At 51.4% G+C, this 19,997-nt stretch overlaps 1 protein-coding gene across 5 annotated transcripts in view; it reads right to left on the bottom strand.

The window, feature by feature from the left end:
• Window positions 1-19,997, bottom strand: part of ZBTB46 (zinc finger and BTB domain containing 46) — a 96,940-nt gene that overhangs the window by 55,378 nt on the left and 21,565 nt on the right. Inside the window, exon 1 of one of the 5 annotated variants that reach the window (XM_084774846.1) lies at window positions 14,782-19,369. The exons of 2 other annotated variants lie outside the window; for them this stretch is intronic. The gene's annotated coding sequence lies outside the window, so the exon portion shown is untranslated. Of the gene's footprint in view, window positions 1-13,370; window positions 13,776-14,177; window positions 14,342-14,781; window positions 19,370-19,997 lie in introns of those variants that run through there. 2 more of the 5 variants (XM_084774842.1, XM_084774845.1) reach the window with 2 other exon arrangements.

Below are 19,997 nucleotides of genomic sequence, written 5' to 3'. Positions count from 1 at the left end.
AGGCGAGTTTGTACTTCCGCCTCCCTCTGATACCATGCTAGCCCAGGACGCTTGCTCCGGGCCACTAGACTATGCGCTCCACACAGAGAACTCCACAGGACAGATTCCTTAACAACGAAGAGGAGTTTTCCCAGAATAAATGAAAGTTCAGAGGCCTCACCCCACCATGAGGCAGTATAAAAGAACAGGGACCCAAGCCTGGCATGCTCAGTGTGTGGCAGGGCTTCTGGGTGTGTTGCTTTGCCAGCCCCACAGGGTAAAATGCTCGGAGACAAAGCTGAATGTCTGAGATTTACTTTCAATTACTCCAGGAAAAAAAAAAACGGAGGTAAGTGAAACAGGAAGACCAGAATCCCGGGAATCATGTAGCTGGGCACAGGAGTGTTTTCTAAGTTTGTGTACAGTCAAAGGTTTCCCAAAGATATATATATATATATATCTCATATATATATGCAGGGAACCATGCCATGGCACAGGTATAGAGGTCAGAGGAAAACGTCCTGTTGTCCTGGGTCTCTCCTCCCATCAGTGGCTCTGGGAATCAAACTCAGTCCTCAAGCTTGGCAGCTAGCACCTGTACCAGCTGAGCTATCTCACCAGGCTGTCTAAAGTTCTTTTGTTTTGGGGGGTTTTATTTGTTTTTAATTTAATGTATATGAGTGCTTTATCTGCATGCACATCTGCAGGCCAGAAGAGGGCATCAGATCACATCATAGATGATTGTGAGCCACCATGTGCACCATGTGGGTGCTGGGAATTGAACTCGGGACCTCTGGGAAGAGCAGGCAGTGCTTTTAACCACTGAGCCATCTCTCCAGCCCAGGTTTTTTTTCCTTAAATACAATTAAGTTATAAACAAATGGCACTTTTATAAAATTGGAAAAGTATGTAATAAAGTGACAATAGCAAATGTGCCAGACTCTTTCTAACCTGGTGCCTGACTCTACAGATATGATTCTCATCTTAACAGCCTGGAAGACCTCCTCGTATTTGCCGAACGACTTACCTTGCTTAGCCCCTATCCTCAAGACAGGCCCACACTCACAGCGACCCTCAAAGATAGCAATCCCATCCCCCAGTGCAAGACGTGCTGAAAGCTGGACCACAGGATTCCATTTTAGACAAGCCCCAGTCTCACGGCTAACGAAGGCTGCTGCAGGTGCCTTAGAATATTTTTTTTTAATTCTTTATATGAAGTCAGTTCTCTCCTTCCACTTGGGCACGGGTTCCCTGAGCACAGGCACCTACACGACATCTACAGTCTCAAGGATGGGATGCAGGTTGGAGGCTTACGCATCAGCCATTAACCGCTGAGCCATCTCTCCAACCACATCCCCTAACCTTAAACTCTCTGGCTGGCCTAGAACTTACTATGTAGACCACAACAGCCTAGAACTCACAGCGATCAGCTTGCCTCTGCCTCCCAGGGGCTAAGATGTGTCACAACCACCACAACTGGCTTTATGGGGTGTGGGAAATCAAATCCAGGTCCTTATGTAAATTAGGAAGTACTTTACCAGCTAAGCTGCATATGCAACCCTGGAAAGCTCTCTCTCCATCTGCACCTCAGACCCAAGTGTTAGATCCATCACACACAAAACTATTTTATGTTTCTATATCACAAAACCAAATCTTCCCACATTTCCATAACATACTTCAGGATTTGCTGGTCATTACCCGGGGAGATATTTAAAATGCCATTTTTTGGCTGGGAACTCGATTCAATCCCAGAACGTTTGCCTGGCATGTGTCAAGGCCCTGGGTCTGATCGCAGCAGCATCACACACTCACACAAAACGCTTTTCTGAAAGAGGCTGCAAGGGTGTGCCTGCTACCCAGGGACGAGGAGCAGCCAGGGACCTGGTGTGACCTGGTGGCAAGCAAGGGCAGCACAAGACAACATGGGAACCCAACTCCTGCTGTGGACAAGGACGCGCGCGATCTCAACGGCTCCAGCTGCTGTCAGCACGCCGATTCCACGCTTTCTCATCCCTCCTGCTCTGGCCTCTGCCGCATCTCTCTCCAGGGTCCTGTCACTGTCTTTACATCATTGCTACCCTCACTCACCACAGTGGCCAGTTCACTGCTCCCAGCTGAAAACCCTGCTTGCCACAGGCTTGAGGAGCGTGCAGGTTTACAATACATGCTAGCTGACTTGCTGCCCAACTGCCATCTCTGCTGTAAATAACAAGACCATCAAGGATGTCGTGGCGGGTGAAGGTAACAGCTAGTGGTGCCCGCAGAGGTCTTGATAAATGCTAGACTGAGCATTCTATGTAGAAAAGCGGCAGAAAGTAACAGGTCTGTGGAGGCTCTGACCTCCAGCAGTTTTAAACGTGACCTCGTTTGGAAAAAGGATTTGTGCAGACACAGTCAAGATGAGATAAGCTCCGCATAGAGCAGGTGGAGCTAAGCCATTGTGACTGGTACCCTTGTGCTCAGCCACACAGTGGTGAGGTCACGTGACAATGAAGTCGGAGAATGGAGAAACAAGTCTACAAACCAAGAACAGATACCAACACCTGATTCTGGGAGAAACAGGAACTCTCCCGGGCATAGTAGAGGAGAACTGGACAGACACATTAAACTTGGACTTCTGGCTTCCAGAACAGCAAAAAATAAGAATATGATGTAAAGTACCCTGTAGCTACTCTTTTAAAAAAAAATAATTTATTTATTTTTATTTTGTGTGCGTTAGTATTTTGCCTGCATGTATGTCTCTGGGTATCAGATCTTTCAGTTACAGACAGTTGTGAGCTGCCGTGTGGGCGCTGGGAATTGAACCCGGGTCTTCTGGAAAAGCAGTCAGTGCTCTTAACCTCTGAGCCATCTCTCTAGGCCCCCCCTCCCTTGTTGCTACTCTTAAGCAGTAATAAAAGCTAAATGGGCACCCATACAAAATGGCACCTAAAATAGCACCCAGGTGTCCACAAATGGAGATAGAATTAATAATCTCCACCTGGGAGGCCCATGACCTCGGAACCACGTTCTCCTTGAGCATTTATGGTAAAGCTGGAGTGTATGTCCTTATAAATCACTGCCATGAGTCTGCGGTTCCACTTCCACACACACAGGTCACCGAGTATTTGTGGGCGCACACCTGTAACCCCAGCACTCAGGAGGCAGAGGCAGGCAGATCTCTGAGTCTTAGGCCATCTTGTCAACAGAGCGAGTTCCAGATCAGCCAGGGCTACGCAGAGGACAGCCTGTCTTGAAAAACCAAAGGGGTGTCAGGCATGGTTGGTGCACGCCTTTAATCCCAGCTCTCAGGAGGCAGAGGCAGGTGGATCACTGTGAGTTCGAGGCCAGCCTAATGGTCTACAAAGTGAGTCCAGGACAGCCAAGGCTACACAGAGAAACCCTGTCTCGAAAAAACAAAAAACAAACAAACAAACAAAAAAACAACAACAGCCAAAAGGAAGAAAAACCAAAAAGGCGTAGGGGGCAGGACATGAGAAAATAGACAGCTCAGTGGTTAAAGGCATGTGTTGCTTTTGCAGAGGACTGGGGATTGGTCCCAGCATCCATGTGGATGTAACTGACTTCTATAGGCACAATGCATACACATGGTACACATACATATATGCAGGCAAAATACTTATATACATAAAACAAAATACATCTAAAAAAACCACAATAAACTGAGACACAAAACTTATAACTCCATGGATTTTTATTTGTATTTATTTTTTTTTCTTGTTGTTTTTTGAGACAGGGTTTCTCTGTGTAGCCCTGACTGTCCAGGGACTCCCTGTGTAGACCAGGCTGGCCTGGAACTCACAGAGATTCACCTGCTTCTGCCTCCCAAGTGCTGGGATTAAAGGCGTGTGCCACTATACCTAGCTCTTGATTGAGGGGAAAAAAAACTTGATTAAAAAAAAATACTGTGACAAATTAGATAAGCAACAGGGTGGCTCGCAGGTGGGCTGACGGCTGACACTGTGCACAGCTGTGCATCGCGGAGGAGCAGGAGCTTTCTGAACTCGGAACTCGAAGGAAAACACTCTGAGAACATCCCAGAGTCTGCCCAGCCCTACCCCAAATTTCCTGCGGCTTGACCTTGACTCTCCAGCCCTACATCTCTCCCGGGCACTGCCAGCGGCTTAGCTCCAGCCTGAGAGTGCAGTCCCTCTCACAGCCACGCGGTAGCGCTGTGCTAGCTGGGGCCGCCACACTGCTCTCAAGATCTCCTGCAACAGCACATGAAATAATTGTAAATATCAATAATGATGAAAAGGTCAGACCAACAGAGAAGAAACAAAAGAATTGCCAAAACGAGCTGTCCAGCCGGGCGTGGTGGTGCACGCCTTTAATCCCAGCACTAGGGAGGCAGAAGCAGGCAGATCTCTATGAATTCAAGGCCAGCCTGGTCTACAAAGAGAGTTCCAGGACAGCCAAGGCTACATAGAGAAACCCTGTCTCTCCAAAAACCGAAAAAAGAAAAAGAAACATCTAATTATAGAGTGTTGTTAATCTCAACAGTTTTAGTTGTTTCAGGAAGGAGCATTCCTGTTATTTAATAAGCACCTGTGTGGCCGTGTGTGTGTGTGTGTGTGTGTGTGTGTGTGTGTGTGTGTGTGTGTGTGTGTGTGTGTGTTTCGAGGCAAGGTTTCTCTATGTAGAGCTGGCTGTCCTGGAACTCACTCTGTAGACCAGGCTGGCCTCAAACTCACAGCGACCCAATGCCTCTGCCTCCCGAGTGCTGGGCTAAAGGCGCGCACGGCCCGCCCCCCCCCGTCCCCCCCCCCCACCGCTGCCCGTGTGGTTTTAATACCCTGACTCAGAATCACACTACAAATGGATTCGGGGTTCAGGAAACAGTATCCTCATGATATCACTGTAAGTTCTCAGAACATAAGACCATGCGTGGCTTGCCCAAGCCACACTGCCCAGGAAAGTCTCATTCAGTGAGCACAATAGCCAAGAATTTTTTCTCTTCTGCAAAGGTTCTATGGGAAAACCAAGCCCTCAACTCCAGCGTATGGAGAATTCTCAGAGCTGTTAACGCTGTAGGAATCAATGGGAACCAGCACATGTGACAAGAGCTGGGAAGTTGATGTCCTTGAACACAACTGCCATGATGGTTCTGATAGGCAGAGGCAGCCAGGGGGCGGGGCACACACTGTCGAGCACCTCTCAGCTGTAGTCCAATGCCCTGAAGTATCTCCCAAAACACTTGCCAGGGTGCAAACCTTTCCTGTGGGACACAGATCCCAACTGGGGAATTTGCTGAAAGCCTTGGAAACATCCGCAGAGCTGACGTGTGCAAATATGAAAAACAAGTCTGAGAGATCCAATGAAGAGAACGCACAAGACTAGGTTTGTAACCCTTTGGGTTCTCTCGCGGGCCACAGAGCAGGCTCAGCCATACATCAGGACAGGCAGCTTCTTCGTGCTCCCATGCTGGATTTGAAAACACGTTTGCAGAAACAGGCACCAGACAATGAAGAAAAACAGAATGACACACTCTACTCACAACACCCACGCTCTTGTGTACTGTAACCACACGCTGTACACACATCTTCAAAATGCACACATAGTACCCACATATCCACACACAGTACCAATACAGGGCACACAGAGTAACTACCCTAAGGCACACATAGCTGCCACACACTGCATGCCCAGTACCCACACTGAATTCACAGTACTCACACACTCACAAAGCAAGAACACCATCCACACAAGCACATAAAGAACTCATTCACTGCATATGCTACATACATACATACAGATACTACATACTACATATGTGAACATACACTGTATTCATAGTACCTACATGCTATATACACAGTAGTCACAAAAACACAGCTCACTGAGGGCACCCTACATGAAGGACACTTCACCCACAATCATGTGTTCCTCGCAATACTTTTTTTCGAGGAAGAACCCTTGAAATATAAAATCGAGTATTTAAAACTGGAACATGAAGAAGGCCAGCTGTAGCCGGGCGTGGTGGCGCACACCTTTAATCCCAGCACTCGGGAGGCAGAGGCAGGTGGATCACTGTGAGTTCGAGGTCAGCCTGGTCTACAGAGTGAGTTCCAGGACAGCTAGAGCTGTTACACAGAGAAACCCTGTCTCGAAAAACAAAAAACCAAAAGAAAAAAAGAAGGCCAGATGCACCAGCCAATCGTTCCCAGTTCATCCTAGTCTTTAAATGAAGATAAGTAATTTCTTCTTTCAGAAATTCCCAAACTGGCTTTGAACTTCCTAAATAAAAGCATACTGTCACTCACAGGCTTCCGTGCTTTAAATGGTAGAGAATGAGAACACAGAACAGACCTATTTTTGAGCACCAATACTGTGAACCACTTTCTCTTTACAGCTCATTTTCAATGGGTGTATGGTGGAGACATATTCCTCTACCCACAGACCTGAACCTCCTGGGACGACTGTCCTGACATCTTGGACCGGAGGACACTCAGCAACCACAGCCCATGTGCACCAAGCCTTGAGTCTCACCTCTGATGTCCCCACTCTGCCCAGCTGCACTCAACAGTTCTGTTCTCTGGTTCTGTCCCTATTCCTATTGTCCTAACAGCAGAATGGCCTCACTCCTCACTCCCAAGGGGTTGGGGATGAAGCCCAAGGTCTTAGAAATAGTAGGCAAGTGCTCTACTGTTGGGCTACACCCCAAGTCCTTAACTCCATTTCTATTTTCATGTATTTATTTAGTGTGTGAGTGAACACCATAGCACACATGCGGAGGTTAGGGGACAGTCTGCAAGAGTCAGTTTTCTTCTCCTACCTTGTGGGTCTGGAGAATTCAACATATCCTAACCTCTAGGGAGCAGGTGCCAGTGGTTGACCATTAATTATAGGAGATGTCTCTAGAAAAATCTGTTGTCTGGCTGTGACCCCATGGCCCACAGACCTGACCAGGTCTTCAGGCTTCTTCACGGCTCAACAGTATGTAATCTGTGTAACTCTTGGTGGGTTACTTCAGGGAGACCGGAGGAGACTCACTCAGCACTGCAGACAAGTAGAGATCATGTCTTCGTAAACTCCTGGTTTTCTACCCAACGTAGTGCCATTGCTTTGTTCTCCAAGCCCAGCAGATGTGTGCAAGTGAACATTAGGAGTGGAAAATAGGAGCCAAGCATGGTGGCACACACCTTTAATAGCAGCACTTGGGAGGCAGAGGCAGGCAAATTGATGTGAGTTCAAGGTCAGCCTGGTCTACAAAGTGAGTCCAGGACAGTCAAGGCTACACAGAGAAACATATCTGGGGCTGGAAAGATGACTTTGTGGTTAAGAGCACTTGCTGCTCTTCCAAAAGCCTGAGTTTGGTTCCCTGGGAACAACCACTTGTAACTCCAACTCCAGGGGATCTAATGCCCTTTACTGGACACTCCCATGGCAGGCAGGAAAGCAGGCAGACAAACAGGTCCCCCCCCCCCCGACATACACACAGAGATAAATGTAAATCAAACAAACAAAAAAGAGTGGACTTGTACGGGGTAGAGTTTTTGTTTGTAAGTCATTTTTGTTTCTTTGATTGGTTCATTGGTTCCTCTAATTATGCTCAAGAAAACGTTCTCCTGCACTTAATACAAAATCTTCCTCTTCAGTAACACATGTGCACTTTAGGCCCTGTGTCCATCCCTGTGTGCACAGGTTCAAAGAAAGTTGCTTTTGTATCTTGGAAATAAAAGACTGTGGGTTAAACTGCCAGTTCTCTGAGTGACCCACACTAAGACAAGATACCTGTTCACAAGCAAGTGGGTCATGTCACCCACTTTTCACAGAGACAGCTCTTGGACATGTTAGGAAGCGGTTATTACTCAGTGTTAGAACAAGTGGAAGGCACCACCACCACCAAAAACAAAACTAAACTAACCCTCACACAAGTCTTAACCTCTCTGTACGAAGTCCAAGACACAAAAAAATCCTGTTAAAAAAAAAAAAAAGATATCTATCATTCAAACCGGGCAGTGGTGGCACAGGCCTTTAATCCCAGCACTTGGGAGGCAGAGGCAGGTGGATCTCTGTGAGTTCAAGGCCAGCCTAGTCTAAAAAGGGAGATTAAGGACAGAGATTAAGGCTACACAGAGAAACCCTTTATTGGAAAAAATAAAATAACAACAACAACAACAACAACAACAACAACAATAATAATAATAATAATAATAAATCCATCACTCATGTGAACTTGTGGATCTTTCCTGTTTTGTGGGCAACTGAAATGACAGGCGGAAGTTGGAGACCCACTGGCAGGAAATGCAGAGGTAACTCAGTATAGCACCTGGGCACCTGCACACACAGCTATAAGACAGTTGCAGAACCACATCACTGCTTTCAAAAAGTTAAGAGGGGTCCTCCCATGCAGACCCACAGGGAGGGGCTGTGTGCTTCAGACAAGCTACACTATGGACCTCCTCACTTCTCATGCCCAGCATGGGCACGCCGCGCACCCAGATCTGCCAGCTCTCACCAGCAAGTCCATACCCACAGAGCAGGGGAAGACACAGCTTGCTGGGCGCCAGCTCTCTGAGTGCAGTGCTGAAGGCCATTTCCTCAGAGCAGCAGTGGAAACTCCAGGACCCTCCTCATCTTGCCTAAATTCTGAGATGCTCTCACCTAAGTTTATTGTCACGTAAGTTATCTCTGTGCGGCCACCCCCTGCATCCTTCCACTATAACATGACCTTCTATGCCCAGAGTGACCTAAGGTCTGGTTCCCAGCAAGTTCTGAATAGGAAAAAGAAACAAAAACAAAACAGTCATAAGAAATCCTGGGGACAGGATTATATATCTATAACCCCAGTGTTCTGGAGGCAGGAGGATCTTGAGTTCCAGACCAGTGTGGGCTACATAGCAAGGCTATGTCTAAAAAACTGGAGAGGGGAAAAAGAGAAAGAAAGAAAAGAATGAAGAAAGGAAAGCCAGAATATCTGCTCACACAACTCAGAAAGCACATCTGTCAAAACACAGAAAGCTCTGGGTGTGCTACTAAAAAAAATATCAATGTTCCCCAACTTGCTACTGATAACTAGGTTAATTTTGTTTTGTTTTATTTTTCCAAGACAAGCTCTCTCTGTGTAACAGCCCTGGCTGTCCTAGAGTCACTTTATAGACCAGGCTAGACTCAAACTCAAGGCCATCCACTTGATTCTGCCTCGCTGGGTGCTAGGATTATAGGCATGTACTGCCACGCTCAGTTAGGTTAAATTTTTTTTTTAATCCAAGTTATGTTTTAAAGTACTTAGTGGCTGGGAGGTGGTGGCACATGCTTTTTAATCCCAGTGATACTCACAAAGAAACCCTGTCTTAAAAAATAAATAATATTTAAATAAAATAAAATACTTAATTAAAAAATATACATTGAATCAGGTATAGTGGCGCACACCTTTAATCCCAGCACTCGGGAGGCAGAGGCAGGAGGATCACTGAGTTTGAGGGCAACAGGGCTACACAAAGAAACTGTGGCTCAAAAAAAAAAAATCTCTGGCTGGGCATGGTGGTGCACGCCTTTAATCCCAGTACTTGGGAGGCAGAGGCAGGCAGATCACTGTGAGTTCGAGGCCAGCCTGGTCTACAGAGTGAGTCTAGGACAGCCAGGGCTACACAGAGAAACCCTGTCTCGAGTGTGTGTGTGTGTGTGTGTGTGTGTGTGTAAACTAAATGCCGTTGATGAAACTATGAAATTCAATTAGTCTACATAAGATCTTATATAATTCATACTAAGTCAAACTTGACTTCTTTTTGCCTTCTTTTCAGTCTTTCACAGAATAACCTGTCAGAAAGTGCTCTTTCTCTTTTCTACCTACAAGCAATACCATCAGGAATACTCCACTAGTAAACCAGAGCACGAACCTGAGGGAAATAAAATTGTGGTTAAGCAATTATAGCAGAAAAGCCAAGCTTCATGGTGTGTCCTGTGAGCTAGGATGTACATTAAGTAGGAGGCAAAAAGAACCAGGAGTTTAAGAGCAGCCTGAGCTACACAGTCGGTGTGAGGCCAGCCTGGGGTGTGAGCAGCCTGAGCTAAACAGTCGGTGTGAGACCAGCCTAAGGTGTGAGCAGCCTGAGCTACACAGTCGGTGTGAGGCCAGCCTGGGGTGTGAGCAGCCTGAGCTACACAGTCGGTGTGAGACCAGCCTGGGGTGTGAGCAGCCTGAGCTTCACAGTCACTCTGAGACCAACCTGGGGTGTGAGCAGCCTGAGCTACACAGTCGGTGTGAGGCCAGCCTGGGGTGTGTGCAGCCTGAGCTACACAGTCAGTGGGAAACCAGCCTGGGGTGTGTGCAGCCTGAGCTACACAGTCGGTGTGAGGCCAGCCTGGGGTGTGAGCAGCCTGAGCTACACAGTCGGTGTGAGACCAGCCTGGGGTGTGTGCAGCCTGAGCTACACAGTCAGTGGGAGACCAGCCTGGGGTGTGTGCAGCCTGAGCTACACAGTCGGTGTGAGGCCAGCCTGGGGTGTGAGCAGCCTGAGCTACACAGTCGGTGTGAGACCAGCCTGGGGTGTGAGCAGCCTGAGCTTCACAGTCGGTGTGAGACCAGCCTGGGGTGTGTGGAGCCTGAGCTACACAGTCGGTGTGAGACCAGCCTGGGGTGTGAGCAGCCTGAGCTACACAGTCGGTGTGAGGCCAGCCTGGGGTGTGAGCAGCCTAAGCTACACAGTCAGTGTGAGACCAGCCTGGGGTGTGAGCAGCCTGAGCTTCACAGTCGGTGTGAGACCAGCCTGAGGTGTGAGCAGCCTGAGCTACACAGTCGGTGTGAGGCCAGCCTGGGGTGTGTGCAGCCTGAGCTACACAGTCAGTGGGAGACCAGCCTGGGGTGTATATAACCCTGTTTAAAAACAAAACAAAGAGAAGACTAAGTGTGGGAGCACATGCCTTCAATCCCAGCACCCACGGTTAGGAGGCAGAGGCAGGAGGATCTTTGTGAGGTCGAGGCCAGCCTGGTCTACAAATCAAGTCCAGGACAGCCAGGATTACGAGAGAAAACCTGTCTCGAAAAACTAAAACCAAAACCAAACAAACAAAACTGAGACAATATTGCCTTAAATTTGAGGCCAACCTAAGCTACATACAAAGTTTGAAGCCAGCCTGGGCTAACGAGTAAGATCCTACCTCAAAAGGGAAGAGAAGAAGGGAAGAAAAGAGCTCAGCCTCTAGCAACTCCATGTTCTCCAAGCCCAGCCCTCAGGGCAAGTTTCAAGACCAGAACCGACTAAGCCAAAGCTAAAGCAGCAACAAAAGACAAAAAACCAAGACTGGAACAAGCCGGCAGTGCTTCAAAGACTTGTCTTTTGGTCTTGATAGACCATTTCCCTTATCTGTTTATTTTTAGGGGTTAGGCCATTCAGCAAACTCTGGGATCAAAAGTTTCATCAGGCAAAACCGTGTCTTGAAAACCAACAACATCAACAAAAATCTAAGAGAAATTACTTTGCAGGAGGTGGGGGTTGGGGGGTGTGTGCTAAGACAAGGTTTCTCTGTGTAGCCTTGGCTGTCAGGGAACTCACACTGTAGACCAGGCTGGTCTTGAACTCACATATCTGCTTGTCTCTACCTCCCAAGGGCTGAGATTAAAGGCGGTGCCACCTCCACCACCCAGCTTCAAAGGGAAATTCTTAAGGACCCAATCATCACCACAGAGAATCTAAGTTAGAATGTTTTCAGAGCAGAATAAAAGCCTACTATTGTTTCAAAACGAGAAAACAAAAGAACATGCCGCCCCTGAAACAGGCTGCCTAAGGCAGGTGTTAGGACTCTGCTGTGCGGATTAAAGGGGAGACAATTGTTTCTAGAACTTTCTTCTTACTAGCAGCTAAGAGAGTGCCTGAGCACAGAAAGTGACTACTACACTGTAAGAAATTAGCTCAAGTGTTTCTCTGCCCTGTACACTAACTAAATGGGCCGCTTCAGTTCTCAGAGGCTGGTCTAAGACCTCATGGAGTCTGAGCAGTGCCCCAGAAACCAGACCACAGGGACAGAGTGGCCCAATTTTCTCTAATTTGAAAACCTCCACACAAGGAGAAAGTTGGGAAGTTCACTGTTAAAATATATATAATTAAATTTAGCAGTGTTTGTAAATAGACATCTCCAGCAGTGGCAGACCACCTATGCTTTCAGGCATTGTCTGTGACTCTTTGAAGCCTTTTCTCCATCTCCTGACATTTATGTCCTGGTTTTTCTATGTGACCAAGGAACACCAGAAGTCACAGGGTAGGCTGACCTGACCTTGGTGTGTCTGTCACCAGAAGCCCTAGCGACAGGTGACCAGTCAGAAAGAGACAAGAGGGGGTCTGGGCACACAACAACTTTTCATTTACATAAAGCAATGGATGGAAATTATCTTTTTTTCCAAGACACAGTTTCCTTGTGTAGCTCTGGCTGTCCTGGAATTCGCCCTGTAGGCCAACCTGGCCTTGAACTCAGAGATTCCTGCTGTCTCTGCCTCCAGAGTGCTGGAACTAAAGGCCTAGGTACCACCAACATCCAGCTCATGAATAGAAATTATCTAAGCAAAGCAAAATTCTTAAATTCAAGGTAATACCCTGAGACAATTAAATGTCATCCTTGGGTTGAGGCAAGACTGGATTTTGGATTTCTAGACACTCAAAGTGAGTTGTTTCTACTATTCCAAAGAGAAAACTGGCAATGACCCCCAACATGGTTTCCCTTGGGCGGGGAAAGGAGGAGTACAAGGTTTCCAAAGGCAGTGCTGTGCTTCTATTTATGCTTAATCTTTCCTGCGCAAAGTACCTAATATCACAAACATACCAAAGTGGAGGAACCCTACTACAGTAAACTTTGCTTCGTTACTCACGTGGAAAACCTATACATTCCTTCTGGTGAACAAACTATTCTCTTGCTGAGTGGAAACACTGCCTTACACAGGCACGAGGAAGACCAGCGAGAGCGGAATCCGCGAATCTGCACCCAAATGGGAAGTTAGCCTACAGGACGAACCCATCCTGCAGCGTACAAGGGAGACAATGCACGCCCGGAAGAGCTCCGTGCACAGGTGTCAGTGCCTAGGCGAGGCGGTTCACTAAACACATTTTCCAATTAGCATTTCTTTACGTGCCCATTACAGTCTTGCCACTGTAACCTTCGCTAAATGCACGCAGAGATTGTAGCAACGAGAGACGGAGGAGATTCACCAAGGATTTCAGTCAAACTTTCTTCTGTTTATATTTCTTTGGGTTAGAAATTATTTGTTTTTCCGCCTCATTTAGCTTGTTCCCGGGCTCTCGGATCTAGTCCTATTGTGTATGGCTGGTTCCGCCTACTAATAGTGAAATCGCTAGCCACACCAGGGAATCCCCCAACTAGCCAGAACCCTCTCCGTGGTGCAGAAAATTCCCGTTTTACCCTCAAAATTGAGTTGTCAGACACTGACTTTCGCTAACCTGTGAAACTGACAGGTCTATTTACTGGGAAACAAAGACGCGACTCGTAGCGGACCCGGTTCCGTTGCGCGCCCGGTGCGCTCCTAGCGCCGCGTCTTATCTGCGCTTCCCGACCCCACCGCACCGGGAGGGCCCTGCACCCCAGTTCGGCCCATTATAAAAAGGAAATCTAAAACGACCGTCGTCCAGCTTCAGGGAAGACAATGACCCCCAAGGCCCCGTAGGGCCCACCTCCCGCAGTTCTGACTCTTGGCAAACTCGGCGCGGGCGGGTCCGGGTGCGGCTCCGCTGAGCGGGCGGGGGACGCACAGGGCGGCGCGGGCGGGGGGCGCAGGGACGCCCCCGGGCTGCCTCCCGGGGCCAGGCGTTGACGCAGCAGAAATTACTAGCTGGAAAATTCCCCTTTCGTCCGTGACGAAGAGGGACCCCGGCGGCCGCAGTGGCTGCCGAAGGTGCCAGGGGTCTAAGGCTCCGGAAAGCGCCGCGCTGCCGCCGCCTCTGCGCTCAGCCCCGCGGGGACCTGCCGCGCCGCCCCGCCCACGCCACTAGGGCCGTAGCCCCGCGGGCCTGGGTCTCCGGCCGCGTAGTCACCGGACGCCATCGCCCCCAGGAGGGCGCCCCCGCGAGGCCGGACGCGGGGGGGGGGGGTTAGTGGCAGGGCGGGGGCGCGCCCTGGGCACAGCGGCCAGGGCTACAACTGCCCGGCCCCCGCCCCGGATCGTGCTCCGTCTCCCGCCAGGGCTTCAGCCCCGGCCCCGGCATGGTGCGCCAGCCCGGCCGCGCGGACAATGAGCCGGCGCAGCTTACCTGTGACCCCATGGGGCGCGGGCGCGGGCGGTCGCCGTGGCCGCGGACCGGTGATCGCGCGGCCACCGGCGAGCGCTGCGTCCGGGAGGGTCGGAGCTGCGCGCTCGCTCAGGCGGCTCGGTCCACCCGCCGGTCCGTTCGTCCGTCCGTCAGGCCGGCGCGCGCCCCCGCGCTGCTCCAGCCCCGCGGCCCCCGCGCGCCCCGCCCGCGGACCCTGACCCCGCCCCCGGCGCGCGCCCGGACGCCGCTGATTGGCCCGCACAGCGCCCTGGCCTCGGCCACCGCCCCGGCCCCGCCCCCGCCCCCGCCTGCCGGCCCCGCCCCCCGCTCCGGCGGCTGGGCGCAGCGGGCTGGCCGGGGCCGAGTGGCCGCCGGTACTCCGGCGGCCCATCGCCCCCCCAGTCCCTCCCCCGCGGGGCTGGACAGCGGAAGTGCGGGCTGGAGCTCGCTGGGCATTGTGGGAAGCCCCCTCCCATGGGCTTGCGAGTGGCAAGGAATGGGGTCCGTGGGTCGAGCGCTCGCGCCCAGCGAGAGTCGCACAGCCGGAGACCAGCCGGAGAGGTGGGCTAGGCATGGACACCACAGCAGGGTCGGGTTGGCGCACCCTGCGTTGTCTGAGCACCTGTCCCTGGGGACGTACGACTGGGTCACGGCTGTCCCCGAGCCCCGCGGAGCCGTCGCGGTAAGCGCGTCTCCCAAACTTAACGACTTCCAGGAGCGCCGTTGGCAGCTCGACGGGCCTCATGCTGAGAGGAGAAAAACGCGCTCTAGGGGCGCGGTGCCCAGAAGGGGCTGGTCACTCTTCACCCCCGCCATCCGGGGACCTGGGCGCTCTCGCAGAGAGGAGCTCGTTGGGAAGGAGGCCACGTGGCGGTGTCTGCAAACCCGACTCATATTTGACCAACTAGGAGCCTTGGCTGCCGCACGTCGGTCTTGTCATCCAACTGCCGGTGAGAGCATAGGGCTCAGACAAGTGGCGAACAACTGTCTTGGCCCGTGGCACCCAGCCACTGATGGCATCTCGATTTCGGTATAACCAAGGGATAGGTCTCTTCACCCTGCCCCCAGTGGTGCGATGGGACCCGCGCGTTCCTTGCCCCCAGCGTCCTCGAGCCTTTAGGGAGCTGGAACAGGGAGCGTGCAGTCCAGGCTGGTCTCCGTAAGGGTTAAAAGCCACCACGCTACGTCCCAGGCGCAGCAGCTAGAAGGGAGGTGAGCCTGTAGCTGGCCAGGGGCGTAGAGGAGTTGAGCCCTGGCTGAGCTGGGCCAACCAATCGCTGGACGCCTTAGGCTGTCCGCGCCCTGCCTCCCAGAGGGGCCAGCGCAGCGGAATTCCTCGGGAGGTGGGAGGCGCCCGCCCTGATGGAGGATTTCTCTAGTTGTGTGAGGAGGCATTCACGGGAGGCAGTGGGAGGGCTGGGCCGGAGGGGATTCTCCTTGAGTGAGCAAGGGCGAGCGGAGGTCTGGCAGCCAGAGATGAAAGCCTGGGATACTCGCTCACTATTCACCGGCTAAAGGAGATGGCTATGCACAAGCGCTGCCCATCCCCACCAAGCATCTAGGCTGGCACTAAGTGGCCCAGGTGCCCCTAGCCTCAGACCTTCAGCTGGAGGACCCTTTTGGCACATCTGGTCTGAAGCAAGCCACCCACGCCCCCACTGCCGCCCTATCCGTGTTCTATCCTTGGAGAAGAATGGCTGGCGCAGTTGTGCTGACATACTGCTCCTGACCTCCAGGAGGGTCCAGCTAGGTACACCTTCCTCTGACTGGACAAAGGGCACTGTCTGTAGACAGCCCTTCCCACCATTCCCTCCCTCAGTTTGGTAGAGCCCATGAGGGAAGTGAAGCGTGGGGAGACCTCTAAGATCGCTGTCCCTCAGAGAGAGCCCCAGGAGCTCCCAAAGTAGCTGGGCACCCAAGCATCCTCAAGGAGGATGGTGTTGCTGCTGATAGGCTGTTGTCTGCTTTCCATGCAGAACTTGGGAGCAGCAGAAGAGCCTGGACCACAACACGATGGAGCTCAGTCGTTGCTGAGAAAGCCCGTAAGAACCAAGCCTGTGTCTAACACTAACAGGCCCACTCCATTTGGCCGTAAGGGCTACTCATCTGAGTCCAGAAATGAGCCAGGGCAGACTGATGCCCCCTTTCTCCAACACTCAAGCATACACTTGCCTCTCCACCCCAGCAGCTCTGCCAGGGACGGGACCAAAAGCTGACACAGCCTAGTCAATAACAGTTCCCTGGCGATGAAGCAGAGCCACCTTATCTCCACACTATCACTGCTCTTCAAGCTAATAAGCCCCATAACTGTTTAAAAACCCAAAACAGCAGTAGCTGCAACCTCTGGGCAGCCCTGAGGGTGTGGGAGTTCAAGGCCCAGGCACCTGGATGTGTTCGCTTTGCTTGGTTATCCTGCCAGAATGACTCAGGGTTTCAGAGTTGCTCCTGCCAGGTGTCCTGCCTTAGAGATGGCTCTCAAGGATAGACAGACAGGTTGGCCTCAGTTGCCAACCTGGCGTTCAGCATCCATTGCGGGCTCTGTCAGGTTGCCATGAAGATGTTCATGGCCTTTGCTACTAGCAGTGAGTAGTAGACAGAGGGCAGGGCCCTGCAGGGACGTGGCTCATGCCATAGTCACCAGAGCTAGTTCCAGGACAGCCAAGGCTACGCAAAGAACCCCTGTCTTAAAAACAGCAAGTGTTCACTTGCTGGTCTTGCAGAGGACCCAAGATTGGCTCTCACTCAGCATCCACATTGGGTGGCTCACAGCTTTCTCTAACTCCAGCTCCAGGGGATCTGACACCCTCTTCTAGCCTCAGTGGGCAGCCAGCTGTACACACACACACACACACACACACACACACACACACACACACAGAGAGAGAGAGAGAGAGAGAGAGAGGGAGAGAGAGAGAGAGAGAGTTGTTCTAAAAAAAGAAAGGAAGGAAGGAAGGAAGGAAGGAAGGAAGGAAGGAAGAAAGTCAACCCAGGTGTGGTGGTATATCTTTAATCCTAGTATTTAGGGAGCAGAAGCAGGTAGAGCCAAGTTTAAGGGCAGCCAGGCCAACCAGGGTCTGTCTGTCTGTCTGTCTGTCTGTCTGTCTGTCTGTCTGTCTGTCTGTCTCTCTCTCTCTCTCTCTCTCTCTCTCTCTCTCTGAGACAGGGTTTCTCTGTGTAGCCTTGGCTGTCCTGGAACTCACTCTGTAGACCAGGCTAGCCTCGAATTCAGATATCACCTGCCGCTGCTTCCCAAGTGCTAGGATTAAAGGAGTTCGTCACCACCACCCACCTATAAAACTCTATCTTAAAACAATAAAGACAGCCGGGCGTGGTGGCGCACGCCTGTAATCCCAGCACTTGGGAGGCAGAGGCAGGCAGATCGCTGTGAGTTAGAGGCCAGCCTGGTCTACAGAGCAAGTTCCAGGACAGCCAGAGCTGTTAAGAGAAAAACCCTGTCTCAAAAAACAAAAACAAGGTGGGCGTGGTGGCACAAGCCTTTAATCCCAGCACTCAGGAGGCAGAGGCTGGCAAATTGCTGTGAGTTCAAGGCCAGCCTGGTCTACAAAGTGAGTCCAGGACAGTCAAGGCTACACAGAGAAACCCTGTCTCGAAAAACCAAAAACAAAACAAAAACAAAAACAAAAAAGAACAAAAATAAACCCAAACAACAACAACAACAAAAAACCCAATAAGGACAAAAAGTCTCCCCAGCTACCTTATGAGCATGTCAGGAGACCCTGAAGGGCCTTAGCAGCAACAAGCCAGACATTCCGGGGGGCCAGGGAAGGCTGCAGAAGCTGACCAGGCCACGGATGTGCTTTCTGATGGAAGGCCCTTCAGAATGTTCCCCCTTCTACCCTACCTGGAATACATGACAGCCACTAAGAATGGCATGTGGCTGGCTATGCATGCAATCCTCTGTAAACCTTAGGGAGCCCCACACCACTTGCTTTGCTGACAGCCTGCCCTTCCACCAACAGTGGCTCTCAAGGGGCAGAGGAGCAGGAAGGGGTCGAACCTCAGGCTCACTGCTGTGAAACAATAGAGAAATCAGGGACTTACTTGCATTTAGCCTCGGGGTCTTTCATTATAAGTAGTAGCTTGAGAGGAGCTTTGGAAAAGAATATTCCAGAAGAACAGCAGATGTCCCTACGTGTCTAGTAGGGGGGCACCCCATCTACCCTATCATTCTAGGCATTTCCCCCAAGGCAGCATTTCCTCATCCACCCCCAGTTGGGTTTTTTTGCGGCTGTCTTTGTCTCAGTCACTGGTCAGAGACTGCCTGTTTATCCTCTAGGCAGTGGTATTGCTCAGTTGTCCCCATGGCAACAGCCCTGGGAGTCCTGCCCTCTCCCAGGAATGGCCCTGAACCTGTGCCTGCACTCTCCAGGACTCTGCTGGAAGTCCCTATCTAGAGAATCCAGGAGAGAAGGGAGAAAGGCTGCTGCCTTGGGCTGAGGATACCGGGGCTGCCCAGGGAACTGCCCACAACGCATCCTGATTTCATAGTGGAGCTGAGGCCCGCCTTAGTCTGCAGCAAAGACCAGTCCATGGCCACGGGAGGGGCTTCTCACCCAGGGTGCTGTAGTGTGGCCTTCCTGGACATAGCTTGGCCAGGTCTAAAGCCATCTGGACCTGCCCTCCTGTCCAGGCCTCTGCAAGACTGCCCTCCAGAGCTGCTCCAGGGCCAGGATCTACGCCAATCCTGGCTGCCCCACCCCAACTGTCCTCCAGGCTTGTGCCCCTGCCAAGCCCCAACTGCCACTCCAGCTGCTATTGCCAACTGTCGCCCCTTCTCCATTCCAAGTGCTCCCTCACCCCCAACCATTTTTCCAAAATGCCATAGCCAACTGGCGGCCCCTCGCTCTCTAAGCCTTGCCTCCCACCTACCAGCTACAGGGCTGGGGCTTAGCATTCTGGAGTTTCTTGCATCTCTAACCTTACTAGAAGGAGCAACGCCACACCTGCTGTGTGCCTGCCTAAGGGTGGGCTGGAGGAAGGAGAGGCACTGAGATTCAAGACCACGAGAGTAAATAAGTTGGAGCCAGACCTCAGCAGACCAAGGAGAAGAGAGAGGGAAAGAACAGAACCAGAGAGGTTAGCCAGACCTAGCACCAGGGCAAGAAGCACCCACAGTGCCCAGTCAGAACCAAGAAAGTATTTGGGTGTAGGCAGACTTCACTAGGCTGTTGGGTAGAGCTGGCCTTCTTACGGTAGATTTTCCACACACCTAGCCATTTCTCCAGGTCCCAGCCATGGTCTTCTTTCCCCCCAAAGCCCCTTCTCCATCTTTATCCTGGAGTCCCTAGGACATGTCACTTCTATAAAGGGATCTGTGCCCTACCCAACCACACTCAGAAGCCCTGGTAGTCAGTCTTTCCCTAAACCAACTTGACAGGTTGCAGCCCTGGCTACCCCAGGGCACACAGAGGTACCTAGGGTCTTCACTAGGCTTTGGAGGGGGACAATGTTGCCCTAGGGTCTTCACTAGGCTTTGGAGGGGGACATTGTTGCCCTCCCCTGTGCATCTGGGCTGTAATTCCAGCTCAGTAGCCCAGTACAGGCAATAGGGGCTGGGCTGCAGTCCCAGCTTTAAAGCCACTGCTCCCCAGAGGCTGCAGCCTTCAGGGCTCACATTGCACAGGAGCTGATAGCACCTGAGATGAAAAGGGACACCACACCTGGCTCTCCTTGTATCTCATTAGGGAGTTCCCACGCCTACCTGCCTGAAACATGCTGGGGGAAGAAAAACTGGTGTGTCCAACTGCTCCTAGACAGAAGGAGAAAACAGCGTATTCTCTGAGCTCCTACTTTGAGTCT

Source organism: Acomys minous, assembly GCF_964271855.1.
Source record: "Acomys minous genome assembly, chromosome: 3".
Lineage (NCBI taxonomy): Eukaryota > Metazoa > Chordata > Mammalia > Rodentia > Muridae > Acomys > Acomys minous.
The sequence above is the reverse complement of the archived record's forward strand: the minus strand, read 5'-3'. Positions and strand labels throughout refer to the sequence as shown.